Genomic DNA, 24,678 nt, shown 5'->3' on the forward strand with positions numbered 1-24,678 from the left:
GACAACATTCCATTAGAACTACTGACGGCCTTGGGAGAGTCAGTCGTGACAAAACTCTACCATCTAGTGAGCAAGATGTATGAGACTGCCGAAGTACCCTCAGACTTCAAGAAGAATGTAGTAATTCTAATCCCAAAGAAAGCCTATGTTGACAGATGTGAAAATTACCGAACTATCAGTTTAATAAGTCACAGCTGCAAAATACTAACGCGAATTCTTTACAGACGAATGGAAAAACTGGTAGAAGCCGACCTTGGGGACGATCCGTTTGGATTCCGTAGAAATATTGGCACACATGAGGCAATACTGACCTTACGACTTCTCTTAGAAGAAAGACTAAGGAAAGGCAAACCTACGTTTCTAGCATACGTAGACTTAGAGAAAGCTTTTGACAGTGTTGACTGGAATACTCTCTTTCAAATTCTAAAGGTGGCAGGGGTAAAATACAGGGAGCGAAAGGCTATTTTCAATTTGTACAGAAACCAGATGGCAGTTATAAGAGTCGAGGGACATGAAAGGGAAGCAGAGGTTGGGAAGGGAGTGAGACAGGATTGTAGCCTCTCCTCGATGTTATTCAATCTGTATATTGAGCAAACAGTAAAGGAAACAAAAGAAAAATTCTGAGTAGGTATTAAAATCCATGGAGAAGAAATAAAAACTTTGAGGTTCGCCGATGACATTGTAATTCTGTCAGAGACAGCAAAGGACTTGGAAGAGCAGTTGAACGGAATGGCCAGTGTCTTGAAAGGAGGATATAAGATGAACATCAACAAAATCAAAACAAGGATAATGGAATGTAGTCGAATTAAGTCGGGTGATGCTGAGGGAATTAGATTAGGAAATGAGGCACTTAAAGTAGTAAAGGAGTTTTGCTATTTAGGGAGCAAAATAACTGATGATTGTCGAAGTAGAGAAGATATAAAATATAGACTGGCAATGGCAAGGAAAGCGTTTCTGAAGAAGAGAAATTTGTTAACATCGAGTATAGTTTTAAGTGTCAGGAAGTCGTTTCTGAAAGTATTTGTATGGAGTGTTGCCGTGTATGGAAGTGAAACATGGACGATAAATAGCTTGGACAGGAAGAAAATAGAAGCTTTCGAAACGTGGTGCTACAGAAGAATACTGAAGATTAGATGGGTAGATCACATAACTAATGAGGAGGTATTGAATAGAATTCAGAGGAGTTTGTGGGACCACTTGACGAGAAGAAGGGACCGGTTGGTAGGACATGTTCTGAGGCATCAAGGGATCAGAAATTTAGCATTGAAGGGCAGCGTGGAGGGTAAAAACCGTAGAGGGAGACCAAGAGATGAATACACTAAGCAGATTCAGAAGGATGTAGGTAGCAGTAGGTACTGGGAGATGAAGAAACTTGCACAGGATAGGGTAGCATGGAGAGCTGCATCAAACCAGTCTCAGGACTGAAGACCACAACAACAACATTTTTGTCTTTTGCTGTCGATTAGGTTCATACTTGTGTACAATATACCTCTGATGCCAAGTTATGGTAACTTATCATCGACAAAGAAGCAAAAAGAAATGAAAAGTTTGCTCCATATCTCATGTTCTACGCATTTTGTATCGAGCGGACACAAATAGAGAAGCACACTCACATCTATAACTCTTTAAGCACAAAACAAATGAAGGAATTAAAATATTTACACTGCCTCCTTTACTTCAAATACAACTTATCACTGCACGACAAAAAAGGTGAAGCCCCCTCAAGGAGAAGAAAAAACGAAATAAACTTCACGTGTTGAAAGGGTATGCGACGTTGTTTCAGTGATTACAAAAGCGAGTCAGATTTACAGAGAACCCGAAATTATGAGCCCACTTATCAGTATGACGTTGGAACCCATCTGGCCTGAAAGCATGCACTGGCTCAATTGGGGAGGGTGGTTCTATGTAAAATCGCTACGTGGATATAAGGCTTCCATACACTCACTTGTAGACCAGTCTGGTGAGGCAGCTGAAGATAGCAAAACAATGGCCGAAGTTTTAAATTTCAAGTTCAAGAAATAGTTCACTCAGTAAAATCGTACAAACATACCATCATTGGTTATCAAACAGACCCGCGTATGGGCAACGCAGTAATATTCATCCCTGGCTTAGAGAAACAACTGAAGGGGTTGAAAACAAATAAGTCGACAGGTCCGGATGGAATCCAAATTCGGTTTCTCAACGAGTACTCTGCGGCATTTATTGTGAATCTCTCCCAGCGGGAAGTCCTGGGTGACGGGAAAAAAGTGCAGATGAGTCCTACGTATAAGATGGTCAAAAGAACGGACCCGCAAAATTACAGACCAATATCCCTAACATCGGTTTGCTGCTGAATCCTTGAACATATTCTCCGTTCGAATATAATAAATTTTCTTGAGACCAAGAAGCTTGTGTCCACAAATCAGCATAGTTTTAGAAAGCATCGCCCATGCGCAACTCAACTTGCCCTTTTCTCACATAATATACTGCTATCTATGGATTCCATATTTCCAGATTTCAGGAAAGCGTTTGACACGGTGCCCCATTGCAGGCTGTAAAAGGATACGTATGTAATAGGTTCACAGATATGTGTGAGCCTCAAAGACTTCTTAAATTATAGAACCCAGTGTGTTGTTCTCCACGGCGAGTGTTCATCAGGAAAAAGGGTATCGTCGGGAGTGCCCCAGGGAAGTGCGATAGGGCCGCTATTGTTCTCCGCGTATATAAATTCTTTGACGGGTAGGGTGGACAGCAAATTGCAGTTGTTTGTTGATTATACTGTGGTGTGCGGTAGGGTGTCGAGGTTGAGTGACTGCAGAAGAATACAGGACAACTTAGAGACAAATTTTCTAGTTGGTGTGATGAATGGAAGCTAGATCTAAATGTAGAAACTTGGAAGTTAATGCGGACGAGTAGGAGAAACAAACCTGTAATGTTCGGATACAGCGTTAGTAATGTCCTGCTTGATACAGTCAAACCGTTTAAATATCTGGGCGTAACGTTGCAGTGCGATTTGAAATGGAACGAAGATGTGAGGACAGTGGTAGAAAAGACGAATGGACGACTTCGATCTATTGGGAGTATTCTAGGGAAATGTAGTTCATCTGTAAAGGAGACAGCTTACATGACTCAAGTGCGGCCTGTTCTTGAGTACTGCTCGAGTGTCTGGCATCCATACTAGGTGTGATTAAAGGATGACGTCTAAGCAATTCAGAGGTGGACAGTTGGATTTGTTACTGGTAGTTTCGAACGACACACAAGTATTACCGAGATGCTTCTGGAACTCAAATGGGTATCTGTGGAGGGAAGGAGACGTTCTTCTTGAGGTACGCTATTGAGAAAATTTAGAGATACGGCATTTGAAGCTGCCTGCAGAATGATTCTCTTGCCTCCAACATATATTGTGCATAAGGATAACGGAGATGAGACAGGAGACATTAGGGCTCATACAGACGCATACAGCCAGTCGTTTTTCCCTAGTCCTGTTTGCATGTAGAACAGGAGAGGAAATGACTAGTAGTAGTACGCGCCACAAGATGGACTATGGAGTGTCGATGTAGACGTAAATGTAGATGTAAATATAGAGGAAAGCCATTGTTTCTGCTCGTATGACAAGCTGCACGACAACAGTTGTAACTCGAATCTGATATCCTGGATACTGGCAAAGGGACGGGCTTGGCTTCTGAGATGGTCCAAAACATTTTTTGTTGATGACAGATCTGGGTTTCTCGCTGGCCAAGGAAGTACTTCAGCATGACGCAGACAGTTCGTACACACGCGTGTCATGCGTGAATGAGCACTGTCCTGATGAAAAGTAGCACCACAGTACTGTCGCATGGAAGATAACTCATCAGGATGAAGGATGTCCCTAAGGTACCGTCGCGGCGTCAGCATTCCCTCAGTCAGTAGCAACTCCAGCTCGCTGCCGCACTCGCCGACAGTTGCCATTCGGAGTAATTCAGAACTGCGATTCAATGCCGAACACAGTGCAACGCCATTCATGAACAGCCCCTGCTTGACGGCCATAGCACCACTCTAAATGCAGCCGACTGTATTATGGTGTTAACGGCAGTCCTCGCGTGGCACTGTACCTACCCTGTTCCTCCACAATGGTTGGGGATGATGCAAAATGTTGTAGGGAGTTCATTACTTGTTCTCAAATGGAAGGCGCAGATGTGAAGGGCTGTTGATGTGCTTGGTGCACAATTTAATAACTCTCCCTTATGGTGGTTAAACTTGGACAACGACAACTTAGATGGCGTATGGCAATCCGCATTTGCTCATGCTTCGATTGCCCAACAAATCTGGATATTCCACCGTGTCTCGCAGTGATCACTCAACATCAGACGCTGTTCACGCTCTTACATATCTTATCAGGCCCAGTAACTACACGAAACACGATCAACACTAATGCACTCTGCTGGCCGTTCTACCTGTTCACAGAGAATTGCAACGCTACTCCTTTCTTTAGCCACCGACAGTGTGCATGTGCACGAAATTACATTGACACCCCACTGTATCTTCTGGGCTCTTGAGCTTCAGCGTCGGGCAGTGTACATTCAAGAACATTACCAGCTGCCAATAAAGCAATAAGAACAGTGGTTAAGGAGACAAACGTATTATTATTATTATAAAATTCTGATCCATTATTCACGTACGAACAAGCGTAGTCCCTAAAAGTGGTACAGCTTATATTAAAGCACTGTTCAAATTCAAGCGAATATTCTGGTTCGAATTTAACGACAGGAACATGAATTTCCATCGATTCTACAACAGTTTTTTCCTCTTTTGGAAGTGTGGTCACATCTTAAACTCCAGCTTGGCTACAATCTGATCAATGAAGAATAGAATCTCCAGCACTCGATGACCATGTAAAAATTACTGTTAAATCTCCTTCCCACATTGTTTCTTTATAATCTTTAAAATATCCACCGAATATATCTAATGGGTAAAGTACTTCATTTTTCTTACTTTTTATATTCCTATTACTAAGAATATGGACTTCCATGGTTAACTCATTGACTAGAGTCGAAGTCAATCGAATAAGAGTCGATGAAGAAATAAATGGAAATTCCATTCTAGACAAAATATTGTTACCTTTCTTCATGGTGATAACATTGAACAGTTTTGCTACATAATTATCGATTAATTTTTTTACTGGATTTTCCATCATATGTTGGATAATCTGTACCATCAGTTCAAATACTACTGAAATTCATGTACAATTGTGCATGATTTGGATGAACCCAACCGTCTCCCATATTTATATTAATCTCCGTGTTCTTGTTGGACAGATTCAAATTATTTTTAGTCTTTCATTCACAGGGAATGAGTAAAACTGATAACTTTCGACTTTATTCATGATTTATTTAAGAATAAAAAATGTTAAGAAATTTCTAAAATAACTGTTACATAAGCATCATTAATGTCAATCAAATTATCATTTTCGTCAGTTACAATAATTTCTAAGTCCTTCCTACGATGTACCTCATCTCCTCTGTTCCCGTTTCCCCAAGTTTCATTGTCCCACAATGCTGTGCTCCAAATGTACAATCTCAGAATTTCCTTCCTTAAATTAAGACCTATGTTTGAGACAAGTAGACTTCTCTTAGCCAGGAATGCTCTTTTTGCCAATGCTGAACTTTTTTTTAGTTTTTTTCCTTCCATGCTCCGTCCGTCATGAGTTATTTTGGTGCGTAGACAATAGAATTCCTCAACGGTATCCACTTCGTGGTCGCCAGTTATGATGTTACGTTTCTCGCTAGTTTTCATTACTGTTGTCTATCTTCGATTTACTCGCATATACTGTACTCATTAGACTGTTCATTCCATTCGACAGATCCTGTAATTCTTCTTCACTTTCACTAGGGATAGCAGTGAAATGAGCAAATCTTAACATTGATATCCTTTCACCTTTAATTCTGATTCCATTCTGGAATCTTTCTTTTCCTTCCGTCGTTGCTTCTTCTATAAACAGATGAACAGCAGGAACAGAAGACTACATCCCTGTCTCACACATTTCTTAATCTTTGCACTTCGTTCTTGGTCTTCCTCTCTTATTGTTCCCTCTCGGTTTCTGTAAATATGGCATATTACCCGTCTTCCCTATACCTTACCACAATTTTCTTCAGGATTTCGAACATCTTGCACCAGTTTACATTGTGCAACCCTTTCTGCAGGCGGACAGACCCTATGGGTGTGCCTTGGTTTTTCTTCAGTTTTCCTTCCATTATCAACCGAAACTTCAGAACTGCCTCTCTCTTGCCTTTACCTTTCCAAAAGCCAAACTAATCGTCAGCTAACAGATCCTCAATTTTCTTTTCCGTTCTTCTGTATATTATTCTTGTCAACAACTTGGATACATGAACTGTTAAGCTGATTGTGCGATAATTCTCGCACTTGTCATCTCTTGCGATCTTGGAAATTGTCTGGATGATATTTTTCCAAAAGTCAGATGGTGTTTCGCCAGAACATCTACACACCAACGTGAATAGCAGTTTTGTTGCCACTTCACCAATGTAATTCTGATGGAATGTTATTTATACCTTCCACCTTAATTGATTATAAGTCTTCCAAAGCTCTTTGAAATCCTGATGCTTATACTAGATCGTCTCTCTTCTATATCGACTCCTTTTTCTTCTTCTGTCACGTCATCAAACAAGTCTTTCCCTTCATTGAGCCTTCAGTGTATTCATTCGACCCATCCTCTCTTCCTCTGCATTTAACAGTGGAATTCCCGTTGCACTCCCAATGTTAGCATCCTTGCTTTCATTTTCAGCGAAGGTTATTTTGACTTTTCTATATGGTGAGTCAGTGCTTCCCACAATCATTTCTTTTTCGGTTTCTTCACGTTTTTCATGCAGTCATTTCGCCTTAGATTCTCTGCATTACCTGTTTATTTTATTCCTAAGTGACTTGTGTATCTGTGTTCCTGAATTTCCCTGAACATCTTTGTAGTTCATTCTTTCGTCGATCAACTAAAATATTTCTTCTGTTACTCATGGTCACTTAGCAGTTATCTTCCTTTCCCCTATGTTTTTCTCTGCAACTTCTGTGATTGACTTTTTCAGATAAGACGTCAGAAAACAAACGTCTGAAAAATGACACTGAAAGAAAGTGCAAATGGCAAACCAGTGACTGCCTAGAAGAGAAACGCAAATTTATACAAGCGTGTTTAACTACGGCATAGATAGATGCCACCAATATGAAAATTAAAGAGCCCTTTGCCGAAATGAAAAACACCTGTATGAATATCAAGAGCTCAGATAGCAAGCCAGTGCTAAGCAAGCAGGGAAGGCTCACAGGTAGAATGAATATCTAGAAGGCTAAAGAAAGGAAATTTTCTTTAAGACAAGGTTGCGGATATGGCAAATACACTTTGCAGAAATAAGTTGAGAGGTCCGAATAATAGCCACACTGTTTAAAAAAAATAATATTGGGATTATCTTCACCTTCAATAACAATTCCAAAAGAACAATAGACGCCATAAACCGGAATAGTAACTAATTATGGTAATCGGAGACATAAAAAATCTGGGGACACATCTATCAGGCAGATAAGTTGGACAAAACGAGAGACATCTGGAACCCTGATTCCGCTAACAAATAGGAAGTTTAGGATTAGACAAAGGCAGACGTAAACAATGATAGTAGCTTCACACATCAAAATAACTGCCTACTTTTTCACACCAAAGGCCATACATACATTAAGTGCATAACTAAACAAAATACGAAAGAAAGAGAATAGCACCTAATGAAGTAATCTTAGGTAAAGTAAAGCAGTCATAAGTAAAGTAAAGTAAAGTAAAGTAAAGCAGTCGATCAGTACAAAAATGTGAACACCACAGTGCTTTACCAGTCATGGTCTTGTTGGAAGCGGTATGACGTTGTCTTCCTCCCACCTTTGAACTGACTCAACGAGACAGTTATAGTGGAACCTAGAGTTTACTTTTGATTCCGATGCACGGAGCAACTTGGCATTTTTCAAATGAACAAACGTTGTCGGAAGTGAAGGAAATGACAAATGACAGATAAAAATCCGTGGACTAACCGGGGATCAAACGTTAGACTTTTGGCTTTGAGTTCTGGCGCTTCAGCACTGAGCCACTGAATCATCGAGCCTCATATGGAGTGGAGGTATAATCCCATAAATACTCAGAATGCGTAGTGGCCAATGAGACCACAGAATTCCATATTACATTATGACGGACTGTACAGCGAATATAATCTCTTGTCTTTCTCTCTCTTTCTCTACCTATCTAGCTGCCTCTGTATCTCACACAAACCCATACAATACGCCCACCCACCCACCCACCCACCCACACACACACACACACACACACACACATACACACACACACACACACACACACACACACACACACAAACAAAGAATACATGCTCTTCTTTCATTAAGAAATCTACTGAGGCAGACATTTTAATAAACGTAGTATAATGAGCCATAAAATACTTTTTATAAACATTTTCATATAATACTTTGTATTAATATCATGTTTTCAGTGTTTAGCGGCAATGCATTAGATACACCTGGGGAAAGACGTGGAACTAGACACGAAAAATGTAACAGCTCCACTTATCTGGCATCTGCGTTATTTGATTTAACAAGCTACTCTTTGACCATCCAAGTTTCAATTATGCTGGTAGTCGAGAATCGATTTTGTGTATTGCTTACGTAATGCCATGCGCTATATGCATGGATCTTGGGAGACGTCGATGCAACGGAAGAGTGATCAGTGCCCAAGTAAGCAAACAAAATATCTCAACAACCGTCAGTAAAGACCGACTTTTGTTGCTTCTCTGACGTAATCTCTCCCCTCTCATCTCCTCCACACTTCTCACGCGCGCGCATCCTCTCTCTGTCTCTCTCTCACACACACACAAACACACACACACACACACACACACACATACACACAAGTATTTCCTGATATGCGTAACCGTACAAAAATTACTTGTAACAGATTTCATAGCACGGTTAATTTCGATGTATGAAATTAACAGCGATTTTTGAATTGTGTTACGTGACGCGTATAAAATTCAAAACAGGGTATCCGCAACAGAGGACGTGCCTTTTGTGTAAATTTTCCAGCGGTTTCCTCTTCATTCTACCTCTAAATAGGCTAAATTCGAGATAGTTGCAAGAGCATGAATATGGAACGCAATTTAAAACAGTAATTAGTATTTAAATTCTGTTGCGGCTGCCGAATGCTAAGCACTTTGATTGGCACTACCTCCAAGCCCAAACGAGAGCACCTGAATCTAGAAAGAAGCATTTGCAGCTCTCTCTATTCACGGATTCCAACCTACAAAATTCTTTAAAATTATAACTTTAATACACTCTTGGCGTAAGTCCTTGAATTTATTCAGTAAATTACTGTATTTTATATTTTTCTACTCTTGATATTGACTTTTTACGTATTTTATCCACATGTGGTGAACACGCATTACTGAGTCAGTTGCAACCTTAATCTCAAACTTTACATTCGCAATTTAATTTTCCACTTTTATCGTGACGTATAATAAATACAAAGCCCAATGAACGTATGAGATATTTACCTTTTGCTACAATTGTCTATTTCTCTCTTTCTCTCTATCTCTTTCTCTCTCTCTCTGTCTCTCTCTCTCTCTCTCTCTCTCTCTCACACACACACACACACACACACACACACACACACACACACACACATATATATATATATATATATATATATATATATATATATATATATAAATCGAGAGCAGGGGTGGGGTAGGGCGGACTGGTAGGTTGGTGAGGAAAGGGAAGGAGTGAGAAGGGGGTAGGAGAAGGAATAGAAACGTAGGCAAAGAGAAATATTTATGAAGAAAATAAGATTTCCTTGGAGCATTTACATACGTAATGGGAGATGATGCGTTAGGTGCTGGACTGTAAAAATAACGACTAAACGTTGTATAGCATGTATTTGTGTTTTCGTGACCCATGCCTGTTACAAAGCATTGGATTCTCGCTACTTTAGTTACTGGACCTCATTAGGTTAAAATATACAAAACATGACGATACTACTGATCAACGACTGCGCAGTTGTTTGTTGACAAATGAATGAGGCGACAGGTGACGGGACCGGACTTCCGTACAGATTTGCACCAAACGGTTATATGCGACATCAGATATCACGACTTATTTTCAGTGGAGTATTGGATTTCATTTTTCTGGACACAGAGTGTCTTATGGGGTGCTTTTTGTATCATAGCTTGGCTGCAAATGGAAAGGAATGTTTCAGACCACATTGAAGACCTGTTCAAAAAGTGCAGTATTGAAACGATTTTTTAAAATAAAATGGGACGCTGACGTAAATTGTGCACCAGGTAAACCAGAACTCAGCATAAATCGCGATAAGTTTGTGTAATAGAAGTATTTCAGCAAAACATTAATATTCTGCAATAGTAGAACGCTGATGATCTTTGCCAGGCAGTTAGAGGACTAAGTAATTTTTTTTTTTGCTTAACGTGTTCATAAGTACTTTTATAAAGTCTGAGCGGTTTATCTACTTTGATTTTTACGTAGTAAAGCTTTCAAACAGCACAACACATCGACTGGTGGGCCATCACTTTTCTGAGAACTTCTACTGTTCCTCGAAGACGAAGGAAATTGTAGTCTGGTTCAAATGGCTCTGAGCACTATGCGACTTAACTTCTGAGGTCATCAGTCGCCTAGAACTTAGAACTAATTAAACCTAACTAACCTAAGTACATCACACACATCCATGCCCGAGGCAGGATTCGAACCTGCGACCGTAGCGGTCACGCGGTTCCAGACTGAAGCGCCTTTAACCGCACGGCCACACCGGCCGGCAATTGTAGTCTAAAAGCAGGTAATAAATGTTGCAGCTCTGATGCAAATAAATATAAACAGACGATGTTTGTTGACAAATGTTTGTTTTAGTTTTGCAGAAGAACCTTCTCTGAAGAAGAAATACGGCTGTCGAGATAAATCATACTTCGCTTTGTTCCCGGGTTTTTCTTTGCAAAATTCCCCACAATTTGATTCCTTTCTACACAATTACACGTTCCAGTCAGAATGTGACCACTACCGATGTTTGACGTGAGCGTGCATCAACCACTCAGAGATGGCAGGTTGCGGCACTAGCAGTGGAAGCTACATAAAGAGTGTCGCATGGGGGGCTGGGGGGTGGGGGGGGGAGGGAAATGGGTTTGGGAGACAGTGCAGTGGATCTCTAACGCGGAAACAGAGTGATTTATCTGACGTCCAGAAATAACGTGCATGGCAAAATGGCGCTATTCAAAACGGCGCCGAGGCAACTGCGGTCCAGTACGGGCCATACACGCCACGGGTGAACGACGGCTGCGAAGACGTGTACTGGTGAATAGACGTGCAACTGATGGACCAAGGGGCTATTAACAATGTCTCCTCAACGATTGTTCAGCGAAGATTCTGGGCGCCAGTTCTGCCACTGAGTTTCCACTGAAAGGCGACAGGTGGCCTTTTGAGATGAACCACGCTTTATACTCCATCGAGCAGTTCACCGTTGGTGTGCAGGGCGTGAGACATATGAAAGAAAAGCAAACAGACCGCAACAATCGTCGGAAGTGTCCAGGCTGGATGAGGTCGCGTTGCGGCCTGAGGAATGTTTTCGTGGCAATCCCTGGGTGGTCCCATAATTCTGGAAGTCTGCATCTATTCTTGGGATCCATTCACAGCTACACTTGTAAGGTGGCTATAGTTTCGCACCTTACAAACACTCATCCACATACTTTACCGTGAACTACAACCACTATTAGATATCATTTGATAGGTTGTACATCATACGAGGGCTATCCACAAAGTACATTACGTTTTCGTTTGTGTCCGTTAGGGGCGGGGCTAGCGCAGCCATCTTGGTGTCATGGCATTCCGCCGCTCAGTCAACATCCTGCCGTGCTAGTGAGAGGTTCGTGCTCTACTCCGTTGAGTTACTGTGACAGTTTGAAATGTCAGCGTTATTTGAAAATGCCGCGAAGTGTGAAGTGCGTGCTGTAATAAGGTTTCTGACTGCAAAAAACTCTACACCGATAGAAATCTATCGGCAGCTTTGTGAAGTGTATGGGGACAACACAATCACTGACGGCGGAGTGCGTCAATGGGTCATAAAATTTAAAGATGGCCGAACTAACGTTCACGACGAAGAGCGAGGTGGAAGACCCAGCATAGTGACTGCCGAACTCGTCGAAAAAGTCGATGCCGCGGTCCTTGAAAACCGTAATTTCACAATAACGGAACTCTCTATGAGTTTTCCACAAATTTCACGGAATTTGTTGCACGAAATCATTACCGAAAAGCTTGGTTACCAAAAGTTTTGTGCAAGATGGATACCAAAAATCTTGGCAGAGATTCACAAAAATCAGCGAATGTCTGCAGCGTTAACGTTTTTGGACGCTTACGAGAAAGATGGCGACTCATTACTCGATCGCATCGTTACTGGTGACGAAACATGGGTTAAGCATGTGAACTGCGAGACAAAATTGCAGTCAATTCAGTGAGGGCACACAAATTCCCCTCAAAAACCCAAGAAAGGCATGCAGACAATGTCGGCAAGGAAGGTGATGGCGACTGTGTTTTGGGACAGAAAAGGTCTGATTTTTGTGGATTTCCTGGAAAGAGGCACTACAATAAACTCTCAAAGATATTGCCAAACTCTGCACAACCTCAGAAGAGCAATACAAAACAAGCGCAGGAGAAAGTTGGTCTCAAAGATCTTGCTGATTCACGGCAACGCCCGGGCCCACACGGCAAATGCCACTCGTGAAGTTCTCGAATCTTTTAAGTGGGAATTGTTTCCTCATCCGCCGTACAGTCCCGACCTGGCACCGAGCGACTTCCGCTTATTCCCAGCAATGTGGTTGGCTATGCAGCGTTTTGATGACGACGCACAGCTTCAAGAAGAGGTAACCACGTAGCTGAAGGCGCAGGCGGCCGAATTTTACGACGAAGGAATTTCCAAGCTCGTCCATCGCTACGATAAGTGCCTTAATTTAAATGGCAACTATGTAGAAAAGTAGTATTTAAGTGTGACTTTCATCTGTATATAATAAAAAAATTTCCAATACTTTATTTATTTTTAATTCCAAAACGTAATGTACTTTGTGGATAGCCCTCGTATATATGAATATTTAAAGGCGACTGACATTGTCATTTACGCCTTGTAAATAATTGTTAACGCTTGTTGCTTTCATGAAAGGTGACGGAGTGTCTTTATTATAAAAACGGCGAAATGAAAGATTGCCTATACTAGTAGAGGTTGGAACGCCAGTGGAAATGAAACGGCAGGCAGAGCTCAAGCTCTGGGTGGAAGGCCAGCACAAGTGTTGGTCCTGCCTAAACACAGGAAGTAGCTGGACGGAAGTCGTGGCACCTCAGCTCTGGAGCACACTAGGGTGATGGCCGGCCGCTATTGTAGTAGGGAAGGGTAACCGGATAGTACTTCCGAACCTTGCAAATCTTGGACGCAGGTAAGACGAACGAAGAAGCGGCACCTCGGAAACCACGCAGGCTGAGTTATTTCCAAGGATTTTTACTCAGAAGCGTACCATTGTACGAGTATAGGTTTTTCCTCGCAAACTTTCAGTGCTGGACGACAAAAGACTAAAATACGGCTGGTCGGTGTTCGGAAGAATCTGCAGAGAGGGAGAATATTTCGTGGTCTCGCGAATATGGTTAGTTTTTCGGAATTACGATGGTGGGGAAGTGAGCCTTGCTGGGAAGCCAGCGGTGGAGAGACGAGGTCTTCCATTGTGAGCACATGTGTGTGACGGTCTCTCGATATCAGCTTTCTTGGTACAGACGGACTTGCTGTCTTTGCTCTCAGGAGAGTTTATAGTTACAACAGTTAGGCACTGTACTGTTGCGAGCCTACATGATTCTGGACTTCACCTCGGCGTTGGAAGTCGTCGTTGAGTACGCAGCGTTCAATAATTGAGAGCACTTCCTCTGCCTATACTTCCGTTGAGACGTTATCTGAACACCGTCCTTGTAGCTGGGAGTTCGCGTTTCTCGTCTGTAGAACACAGAGAGGAGAAGACAGTATTGGAGTATATTAGTCAGAGGACCGCCTTCTGCCGTTCTAGTGTTTGAAAGAGTTTATTTGTGGCTGGAGTTCTTCCATCGTCGCAGGCGAGTACGAGAATCATCACTTCGACACACCGGACGCAGTACATACAGTGATATCGCTAATTGCTTCGGCTTATTAGGGCTATAAAAGCTAAACAGCTGTGATCACGTTAGTTTATTTCCACTGAGGTCCCACACCACCGTAGATTATCTTTGAAACTAGTGTCTTGTAGTGTTTGGTAGGTAGATGATATCAGTCATTTCGCGTAATTGATATTAGACAGTGCAGTCATAATAAGGGGCAGAGTTGGGAAATTGATTAGTATTTTTACTTAGGAAATGTAAAATTTGTAATGTGAAGGTATTTTTAAATCTACAATAAATGTATAAGCTGGAACAACGTTTATCATTTAGTAGGATTAGTTGCCTCCATCATTAATTTTTGTTTAGAATGTGATTTATTGAATTAAGAGATCCAAAGATCTGCTTCAGGGGGTAGTCAGACATGGCCAAATCTTCATTTTAACTTTATTATTTTCCGTTGCACACATTCATTTTACACCCGCCTGCAGTAGCATGTTGGACACTATGTGATCAATAGTATCCGGACACCCCCCTCCCCCCCAAAAAAATACGTTTATCTTATTAGGTGCATTGTGCTGCCACCTATTGGCCACTCCATATCAGTTACCTCAGTAGTCATTAGACATCATGATAGAGCAGAATGGGCGCTCTGCGAAACTCACGAATTTCGAACATTGTCAGGTCATTGCGTGTCGCCTGTGTCATACGTATATACGCGAGATATCCACACTCCTAAACATCCGTAGGTCCACTGTTTCCGATGTGATAGTGAAGTGGAAACGTGAAGGGACACTTACAGCACGATTTCATGTTCGAGCGGCTGCTCATAAGCCACACATCACGCCAGCATATGCCAAACGACGCCTCGCTTGGTGTAAGAAGCGTAAACATTGGACGGTTGAACAGTGGAAAGACGTTGTGTGCAGTGACAAATCATTGTACACGTTGTGGCGATCCGATGGCAGGGTGTGAGTGTGGCGAATGCCCGGTAAACGTCATCTGTCAGCGTGTGTAGTGCCAACATTAAAATCGGAGGCGGTGGCGTCATGGTGTGGTCGTGTTTTTCATGGAGGGGGCTTGCGACCCTTGTTGTTTTGCATGCCACTAACACAGCACACGCCTACACTGATGTATTAAGCACCTTCTTGCTTCCCACTGTTGAAGAGCATTTCGGGGATGGCGACTGCATCTTTCAACACGATCGAGCACTTATTCGTAATGCACTGCCTGTGGCGGAGTGGTTACACGACAGTAACATCTCTATAATGCACTGTCCAGCACAGAGTCCTGACCTGAATCCTACAGAACACCTTTGAGTTGTTTTTAAACGTCGACTTCGTGCCAGGCGTCACCGACCGACATCGATACCTCTCCTCAGTGCAGCACTCCGTGAAGAATGGGCTGTCATTCCCCAAGAAACCTTCCAGCACCTGATTGAACGTATGGCTGCGAGAGTGGAAGCTGTCATCGAGGCTAAGGGTGGCCCAACACCATATTGAATTCCAGCATTACCTATGGAGGGCGCCACGAACTTGTAAGTCATTTTCAGCCAGGTGTCCGGATATTTTTGATCACATAGTGAATATGCAGTTAGCTTTTCCTCGCCACGCTGACATCTACCAGCAGCACAGGGCAATGCGTCAAAGCTCAAAGTGTACGTATCTGGTTCAAAGAGCACCAGGATGGATTTAGCGTAATCTCTTAGCCATCAAACTATCCAGATCTATATTCGACCGAGGATCTGTGGAATTACGTCGATCAGGCTGTTCGCGCCATGGATCCTCAGACGAGAAACCTAGTGCAGCTGACCACAGCACCGGACTCGGAATGGTTCAAAAATGGTTCAAAAATGGTTCAAATGGCCCTGAGCACTATGGGACTTAACTTCTGAGGTCATCAGTCCTCTAGAACTTAGATCTACTTCAACTTAACTAACGTAAGGACATCACACATATACATGCCCGAGGCAGGATACGAACCTGCGACCGTAGCGGTCGCACGGTTCCAGACTGTAGCGCCTAGAACCACTCGGCCACTCCGGCCGGCGACTCGGCATAGCTTCATATTCCTGTTGGTGCCCTCCAGAGTTTCAGTGACTTTCTTCCTGCACGTCTCCCTGCGGTCCGCCCTGCAAAAGTACGAGGGCTGTCCACAAAGTAAGTTACGATTGATCGCGAAATGAAAATCACAGTGAAAGTCAGAAATGTTTCATTTGTAACAGTTAGCTACACCTTTCAGCTACTTCTCTACGTAGTCGCCGTTCTGACTCAGACATTCGTCGTAGCGCTGTACCAATTTTCCAATACCCTCATCATAGAAGGCAGCCGCCAGTGCTTTCCGCCAATTCTCTACGCTGGCCTTAAGCTCGTTGTCTGTACCAAAATGTTGTCTTCATAGCCAGCGGTTCGTTTGAGCAGAGATGAAACTCAGTGGGAGACAATTACGGGCTGTATTGTGGGTAACCAAACATTTCCAACTGAAACGATGCAGAAACATCTTCATTTTCCCTGCAGAATGAGGCTGAGAACTGTCTTGAAGAAGAAACCGCACGACAGTTATGTAATGTTGGTTGCATAGCTTCAGGGGAAAATTCTCACCAGGCCCTCGTACTTGGCGGGAGACACTAATTTCTATATCTTCTTTACGCGCTCACTAAGAGCTCAGGAATGAAAAGAGCGACATAATTCTATCTAGAGTCATACTAGAGACACTGCCCAACACAGCTTTGCAAAGGTTTATCGGATTTTCATAGTCGTTTCCATTTCGCGACCGATCGTAACTTACTTTCTGGACAGCCCTCGTATATTGTTCAGGCTTTTGGCATGTGGTCACATTAATGTGATTGGACAGTGTAGAAAATATACTGAATTACCATCATTGTGAACTCATATGACTACTAGAATGAGTCGTGAAACAGAACTATTGTCTCTGTTCGCAACTCCATTTTGTATTCGAACTGAGAATGAGTCGTTGTGAAACAGAACTATTGTCTCTGTTCGCAACTCCAGTTTGTATTCGAACTGAATATTCTGTATAAAATGTAGTTAGACCTAAATAAGTGATATTGGAGACATATATTTCCGGCACCTGTCACTCAAGCCATTTAAATGCACAAAAAATAGCTATGAGTAAGGAACTGAAGGGCTACGAATACTGCCGAGCCTAGGTGGAACACGAATTGCATTTGTGAAAAAATAAATAAATGAATAAAATAAAGTAAAACGTGACGAGTTCATTGTATTCGGTACTCCTGGTCGTCAATGATTTGCTTCACTGAGATTAAGAAATTGTAGGAATACGAAACTACAAAGTAGGCACTAAATGCTCTTGGAGGAAGACAGGCGAGTGGCGAAACGTGGCCGTTAGTCTCAGTCCGCTGAGGATAATGTGTTGGAGAAACACGAAAACTACTTACTCGAGCCGAGTCGGTCACGAACTGCGTGCGGAGGAGAAAATTTGGATTAAGAAAATGTTCGATGCACCATCTAACGTATGCCTCGAGGTTCATGGAATGTTTATTACTCACAAGGGGAGGCTCCGAACACGGACAAGAGGCATGAATCATGTTTGGCAGCTCACTTGTGTACCACCTAAAGTGAAAGGCTAAGGTGTTTTATCTCACTATCCAATCCTTTTTGAGAAACCCACCAATGAAGTCCACGATGCGTAACCGCTGCAAAAATGACGGGCTGGATAGGTTAGTGAAAATTAAGAATTTTCCATTGTCATGTGTGGGATCCACAAAAGCTTTTTTACGAGAAATCGAGAAAAGATGCAGCTTCTTCACCAAAAAGGTGAACTCCTTTCAAGGAAAGCGATACTGGATGAGCGACCAAAGCAACTGGCTACTAAGTAGAGGATCCGTGTTCGATTCATACATGCATTCCATACTTTTCTTTCGTGTGACTTGTTCTCTGAATCGAAATTGGTGGATGCAGGAAGTTAAACATGTAAAAATTCAATCTATACTGTATAAATAAAAATGTAAACGTTCGTTTGTTCAGAATTGTGTATTTCCAAAAGTTCTTGAAATATTGCTTCGAAATTGTGGCACGATGTTGAATTTCTAGCACGAGCGTGCTTTAGGTACCTAATACTTCAGTATATGCATATACTTAATACATATAATATATAAATATATATTCTAATATATAAAGGAAAACGTTGTTTCCATAAATCCCAAAATTCACCTCCCCGGTTCACTTTAAATTTTTACACGTTACTATAATAAGCGTTTAGGCACATACAGACTACATTATATGTTGTCCATCAAATTTCGGGCAGGCAGCGGCGCAAATAAAATTTTCTCCACTGATTTTTCGGCCGCGTATCGTCCGGCCATCCTCAGAGTGAGTCACAAGACTGACGACAAGGTGCCAAGCGCGGCCTTATATACTCCACTGCGGCGGTACTGCGCATGCGGGTCACAGATGCTGGACGGCGGCAAAGAAATACGCTTACACATGCGCTGCCTGTGGCGAAGGCGTACAGACATTCGATTCACTTATCGATGTATGATCGTCGACGGTGACACCATGACGACTTCTCTGCAGTTTAATTACCCCAAGGGCCGGATTCCATGCCTTGTTCAAATTGAAACCATTATCTCTATTTATCAAATTATTAACTAATCTAATTTCTTCAGCTTCCTTGAAGACAGATTCCCAAAAGGAAGATGTTAAAATCTTCACTGACTGTAATTCATGGAATGTCCTGTATCAATACAATGTTTGGCCACAGCTGACTTGTCTGGCTGCAATAAGCGTGTGTATCTTCGATGCTCCACACATCTCTCATGAACGGTGCGTATTTTTTGACCTATGTACTACTTCTCACAAATTCCGCAAGCTGTAAATCAACTTTCACAGAGCCGAGTAAAGCTGCAATCTTCATGGGGGGCCGGACGATCACCTTAACACAGTGTTTCTCAAGAATACCGCCTACCTTCGAGGAAAGAGTACCCAAATTGGGCAAAAACGCACTAGATCTGTAGGAATTACTATCTTCTTCTCCATTACATACCTGAATTCTAGGTTTTGAATTGAGTGCTCTACGAATTTGCATCGGAGAAAATCCATTCGATTTGAAAATGCTCTTGAGGTATGTGAGGTCTTCTTGCAAATTAACTTTATCAGATATACAGTGCGCCCTATGCACTAAGGTCTTAAGGACACTTATGGTCTGTGAAGGGTGATGGAAGCTACTGGCAAGTAGATATAGATTTGTGTATGTTGGTTTCCAATATACGGCATGTCCTAATGTGCCATCAGCTTTACGGCAAACGACAACATCCAAAAAGTGGAGGAAATTTTATTTGAGCGGCTGCATGCCCGAAATTTAATGGACTATTCGTTACGCCGCGAGATGTTGAAAATGTACATTATATGTAGTGAAACGTTGTTAGCAAACAGAAAAGTTGCATTACAGAATCTGAATTTGGAATAACAACAAACAAGGCTCAATGTAATAGAGAGGGGAAAGAGGAGATGGACAAAGCGGTGGGAGGAAATGGACACAGAAAAAGGGAAAGAGGTAATGGTGGGAGAGAGAGGTCTGGAGGAGATGGCGAGAGAGGGAGGAGAAGAAGACGTGCAGAGAAAGAGGGAGGAAGTGATAAACTGAGACACGGGAAAGGAGGAAGAGAATGAAAAAGAAAGCGGGTGGGAGAGATTCACAGAGACTGGGGATAGAAGGAGATTATGACGTATATCCATTTCCCCTACTTATTAGAAACTGACGGTTACTCTTTTCTTTCTTTTCAAGGAGACTGAGCCACAGCAAAGCGTGGCCGTGTACTGCTAGTAAGAAATAATAACAAGATAGATAAATAAGTTTCTAAAAAAATTAGGAATTATACCGCCAGCGGCGAGAATGAGAACTTTTTTAAATACTTAAAATGGCGACATTTTCCTTACTTGAACAGCATGCAATCATTCGTTTTCTGAATTTGCGTGGTGTGAAACCAATTGAAATTCATCGACAGTTGAGGGAGACATGTGGTGATGGAGTTATGGATGTGTCGAAATTGCGTTCGTGAGTGCGACAGTTTAATGAAGGCAGAACATCGTGTGACAACAAACCGAAACAACCTCGGGCTCACACAAGCTGGTCTGACGACATGATCGAGAAAGTGTAGAGAATTGTTTTGGGGGATCGCCGAATGACTGTTGAACAGATCGCCTCCAGAATTGGCATTTCTGTGGGATCTGTGCACACAATCCTGCACGACGACCTGAAAATGCGAAAAGTGTCATCCAGGTGGAAGCCACGAATGCTGACTGAGGACCACATGGCTGCCCATGTGGCATGTTGCCAAGCAATGTTGACGTGCAACGACAGCATGAATGGGACCTTCTTTTCGTCGGTTGTGACAATGGATGAGACGTGGATGCCATTTTTCAATTCAGAAACAAAGCGCCACTCAGCTCAATGGAAGCACACAGATTCACCGCCACCAAAAAAATTTCGGGTAATCGCCAGTGCTGAAAAAATGATGGTGTCCATGTTCTAGGAAAGCGAGGGCGTAATCCTTACCCATTGCGTTCCAAAGGGCACTACGGTAACAGGTGCATCCTACGAAAATGTTTTGAAGAACAAATTCCTTCCTACACTGCAACAAAAACGACCGGGAAGGGCTGCGCGTGTGCTGTTTCACCAAGACAACGCACCCGCACATCGAGCTAACGTTACGCAACAGTTTCTTCGTGATAACAACTTTGAAGTGATACCTCATGCTCCCTACTCACCTGACCTGGCTCCTAGTGACTTTTGGCTTTTTCCAACAATGAAAGACACTCTCCGTGGCAGCTGTGTTGCTATTGCCTCAGCGATTTTCCAGTGGTCAAAACAGACTCCTAAAGAAGCCTTCACCGCTGGCATGGAATCATGGCGTCAGCGTTGTGAAAAATGTGTACGTCTGCAGGGCGATTACGTCGAGAAGTAACGTCAGTTTTTTCGATTTCGGGTGAGTAGTTAGAAAAAAAAAATCGGAGGCCTTAGAACTTGAATGCACCTCGTATACGCACATGGTACCACTTTACTGGTCGTCGTTGGAGACAACGCTTTGTTGCACTAATAACCTCCCCATCATCTACGTACTGCTTCCCGTGGAGTGCATCCTTAATTAACAGTTAAGGAAGGAAAGGAGTGAGACCCGGCCTGTAGGATGGATGAGGAAGAACAGCCCACTGATGTTTGCGACTGCTCTCGGGTGCGCAGACTTGTTTGAGGCCTTGCGTTGTCAAAGAGAAGGAGAAGATCGTTTGCATTACTGTGGCGACGAACACGCTGAAGATATTTCTTCAATTTTATGCGGGTGGCACAATACACTTCAGAGTTTATCGTTGTACCCTGAGGGAGGACATCAAACAGAATAACCTCTTTAGAGTCCCAAAAGATATCGCCTTTGACGTCAGCAGCGGAGATTGTGGCTTTGAATTTTCTTCCGAATGCAGGTGGTGTGGCGCCATGTAGTGTCCCTTTTGCAATATTCACCATTATCGAGGTGAAACATAAATAAAAATGACTGTATGTGACTCAAAATGAACTGCAAACATCGATTTATCTGCGAAAGGTAATGACTCTAACTGTAAAAATATACAATATAGATCGATAGAAGCAGAAAAGACATTATTTTTATTGGTTCAAACGGCTCTGAGCACTATGGGACTTAACTTCTGAGGTCATCAGTCCCCTAGAACTTAGAACTACTTAGACCTAACTAACCTAAGGACAGCACACACATTCATGCCCGAGGCAGGATTCGAACCTGCGACCGTAGCATTATTTTTATTGTATGAGATTATAATGTGTAAGTTATTAAAAGAAGTATTATCTTTGTAAGAGTATAAAACACAATGCAATGCTCATTCTTCTGTCTAGTCTGTTTTGTTATGTTCGTTCTGTGTTAGCTGGAATAAGGTACGCAAGTTATTGTGCTGCGCTAGCATTTGTTTCTGTCGTAACGTAATTGCAAATATTTAATGGTGTAAACTGTGTCCTAGTAAGAATATATTGGTACAAAGTGATCTCCGTGTGTTATTTGAAAAACCTACGCCACATTTATCTTATGAAAAGAATATTTAATGAAAATTATTTAGCATGTTTCCAGCTGCTGCGGAGCGACTAACAGTGATCTCTGACTTTTAACAATTAGCGGCCATTACGCGGTACACTTAAAAACATTTTTTCACAGCACAATGTCGGATAGCCGGAGCGGAAGAAATTATGTAAAAATATTCAGTGAGATTAATTGAAGAAATCCAGTGAAATAATTTTATTAAAACTTGTGTATTTTCTGTGACAATAATAATTTCAGATCAGTGAACTGGAGCCGAGTAATACTACGCTATTGCATTTACAGTAATTTGTAGGGAGCCTGGCGCTCGATAAAACCAGACATAATATGTAATTGGCAACCTACGAAATTCATTATTTTGCTAATTATATCTCTTTTGTATTTTTTTGAAAGCTAAACGTAAAAACTAACTCCACTAAAAATCAGTAACAGATCACGATAAATCAAAGGACAAACAAATTTACTAGGAGAGTGTTTCCTCTAAAATAAATAGTTACACATTATTTTTTTAAAAAGAGATATAATAGCCACTCCATTGATTGCCGTTCTGTTAACGCTTCAAAGTGATGAGCCCACGTTTCATCGCCTGTGACGCAGTTCGACAAAAATATTGTCACGATCAGCCTCGTAACGCACAAGCAACTCCACTTCAGTTAGGCGGCGAGCAACCCAGCGGGCACACATCTTTTAGTCCCCCGATTGATGGATGAGTTCAGTTGTACAGAGAGATGTCTGATTTTGATCATTCGATCGCGTTCCAATTGCAGGAGTCACAACGATGTGCGGCCGGCCGGCACACCGAAGATCAGACAGGTTTCCGCAACCTTGCTGCAATGATGACAACGACTCACCCAACGACTCGTCGTGCTTTCGTTCACTGTCAGATCTCCGTAGACATTCTGCAAGCACCTATGAATATCTGTGATGCGCTGGTTTTCCACTCAGTGACTGCTCTCTTCTTGCGACGCAACTTCGTTACAGACGTCATTTTGAAGGCTTTATATAGCGCAGCCACTTACTGAAACTTCATGAAACTATGGTGGCTTAAGCGGGAATATTCCGCGATATCCCACAACAAATTTTTAATCGAAATTGAGCAAGAAAAATGTGTTGCATTACTTATTGATCGCCCCTCGTACATCTATACTTCACAAGACTCGAAGGAAAAGTCTTGGCTTACGTATAGGAAGAGCCTGGTAACTGTGCCTAAGTCGCCGCCTGCAAATGCTCTGGAATTTAAGAACTGCACCTCTGGTAATTTAAAACATTATTTACCATCATAAGGAACAACGCCTGTACTTTACATTCCGAATTTAAAAAGGATTGACAATAACCATTTAGGAATTTAGCGAAGTTAAAATTTTCATTACTACTCTACTGTCCAAGAAAACAGCGAGCGGATTCAAATTTTAGCAGCTTGAAATTACATGAGCAACCTTTAACTGTGCAAGTGAAAAACAAATGGCCTTAAATTTATACCAGCTCTGAATTACAGGGAACAATAAATGCGTTTTAGGTAAAGCCGCAGTAAAATAAAATGGCAGTATTAAACAATCAAAATAGTAATGTAAGGAGAAAGGCAGAAGATTCAAACAAATGAAAGAACTACCGTAACAGTCGTAAAATTACACGAGTTTTTAAGTCGGAAAAACGCTTAACTCCATCCTTGGTCGTCACAAATACACAGTAAAAAAATACTAATTTGTAAAATACATGCAGTCCAAGCTACCTGAAATGATGACTGACCCTTCTAATACATTTTCTGCCTGTGCCTAGACATCAAAGGGCTGGTCTAAACTGGTCGGTAGCACTGAGCACCAACAGTTATCACAAACAAAAGCCATTGCTGAGACAGGACAAAAGACAGCAACAGTATACCCCACATCAGACATCTACAATACTGGCCATTCAAATTGCTACACCACGAAGATGACGTGCTACAGACGCGAAATTTAACCGACAGGAAGAGGATGCTGTGATATGCAAATGATTAGTTTTTCTGAGCATTCACACAAGGTTGGCACCGGTGGCGACACCTCAAACGTGCTGACATGGGGAAAGCTTCCAACGGGTTTCTCATACACAAACAGCAGTTGACCGGCATTGCCTGGTGAAACGTTGTTGCGATCTCTCGTGTAAGGAGGAGAAATGCGTACCATCACGTTTCCGACTTCGATAGAGGTCGGATTGTAGCCTATCGCGATTGCGGTTTATCGTATCGCGACATTGCTGCTCGCGTTGGTCGAGATCCAATGACTGTTGGCAGAATACGGAATCGGTGGGTTCAGGAGGGTCATACGGATCGCCGTGCTGGATCCCGACGTATCACTAGCAGTCGAGATGACATGCATCTTATCCGCAAGGCTGTAACTGATCGTGCAGCCACGTCTCGATCCCTGAGTCAACAGATCGGGATGTTTGCAAGGCAACAACCA

Source organism: Schistocerca cancellata, chromosome 5 (assembly GCF_023864275.1).
Source record: "Schistocerca cancellata isolate TAMUIC-IGC-003103 chromosome 5, iqSchCanc2.1, whole genome shotgun sequence".
In the NCBI taxonomy this organism is placed as follows: Eukaryota; Metazoa; Arthropoda; class Insecta; order Orthoptera; family Acrididae; genus Schistocerca; species Schistocerca cancellata.